This window comes from Aplysia californica, unplaced genomic scaffold (assembly GCF_000002075.1).
Source record: "Aplysia californica isolate F4 #8 unplaced genomic scaffold, AplCal3.0 scaffold00075, whole genome shotgun sequence".
NCBI classification, from domain to species: domain Eukaryota; kingdom Metazoa; phylum Mollusca; class Gastropoda; order Aplysiida; family Aplysiidae; genus Aplysia; species Aplysia californica.
Genome location: NW_004797345.1, coordinates 73,148 through 74,755, shown reverse-complemented (window position 1 = coordinate 74,755; position 1,608 = coordinate 73,148).

Genomic DNA, 1,608 nt, shown 5'->3' with positions numbered 1-1,608 from the left:
TGGCAATGTTGTCATTTTTTTAAAGTACAGTATAACATGAAGCTTTTATGATAGCCCAGAATATATCCCCGAAAGCTGTTATTAAGAAAATAACTTTTGTTTTTAAAGATCATAAAGAAATTATTTTCAAAATTATACTTCTGAAAATGTTGACTGGTGGTGTTTGCAAAGACTTTGTTTTCTTGGAAACAATATTCAGTTATTTTGGTTCTCTTGTAAAATGGTAAAAACTGTATACTGCATAGGCATGTTGTACTTTTTAAAAAGATTACAGAAGAGCAGCTACGGACATTGTATAACCATCTGTGATGATCATTGTAGGCAAACAGACAAAACAGACCACCCCCCCTAAAAAAAACCCCAACAAAACAACCAGCCCAGTAACCTGTTTCGGCACCACAAGATATTTTGCTGGTTGCCGGCGCGTGACACGTCAGAGTTGAAGCCAGCCTCCTAAATGATCGGTTGGCGGGCGCTCTAGTGTGTTTTGCTCCTCCTGTCCTACTTACTTACTACTCGTCACGCCATCTGGCGTTTAGGGCAGCAACAACGGATCTCCAGCTCTGTCTGTTTTGGGCCATCTTGGTCAACGTCCCCCACGAATGGTTTCAGGACTTCATTTCAGACTCTACTATGCGTCTCTAGGTCACTCTGGGTCTGCCCCTCTTGCAATGTCCTTCGGGTGTCCAGTGGAGGGCAGTCTTTACAATAGAGCTTGGTTCTCTTCTTAGAACATGCCCAATCCATCTCCATCTTCTCCTTCTTATTGTGGTGGTCATGTCCTCTTGCCTACATTTCCGTAAAAGATCTGCTTTGGAAATCTTGTCGAGCCAGATGATTCGGGGGATTTGGCGTAAGCTGGTTGTAATATGTATGAAAAAAAGATAGCTCGGCACGATCATGATCAGTCATCCTTCAGCATTCAGATTCATATAGGAGTGTGGATAGTACGCAGCTGTTATTCAGCTTTAACTTGGTTTGTATGCTGAACTGTCCTGACTTCCAGATGTTGATCACGCTTCTGTGTACAGATCTTGCCTCACCGAGTCTGTTTATCATGTCCTCCTTTGTGCCGCCGTCCTTCTGTCCTGCAAAGCATCTTTTGCCACTATCTCTCCTGTTCTTTGTATGTCACTTTCTAGTAACGCCTCTGATCTTAGGCACTAACAATATGACTTGACTCTGTTGCAAGTGCCAAGTAGGTGGGTAGGTAGGTAGGTATGTAGGTAGCTAAGTGTGTATGTAGGTAGTTAGTTAGGTAGGCAGCCATTTTATGACATAATTTTCTTTGTTTAATTGGGTACTACGCTGACAAAATGACAAAAAACAACAATCAATGAAGAACACAGACGCAACGATAATAGGGTGTATTTTCAATAAAGATTGTCGCTATCATCTCACATACATAGAACAGTCTCATAAAGACGTTTTAAAAAGTGGAAGTGAACAGTGGCTTATCGTAGTTTTACAGTACATGTACATCTAAGTTTACTCTCCTTCTTACACTGTTTCTCTTCTCTTTCTATATTCAACACATAAACGCCTTCGTCCACTCACACACGCGGGCACACACACACACACACACACACACACACACACACACACATA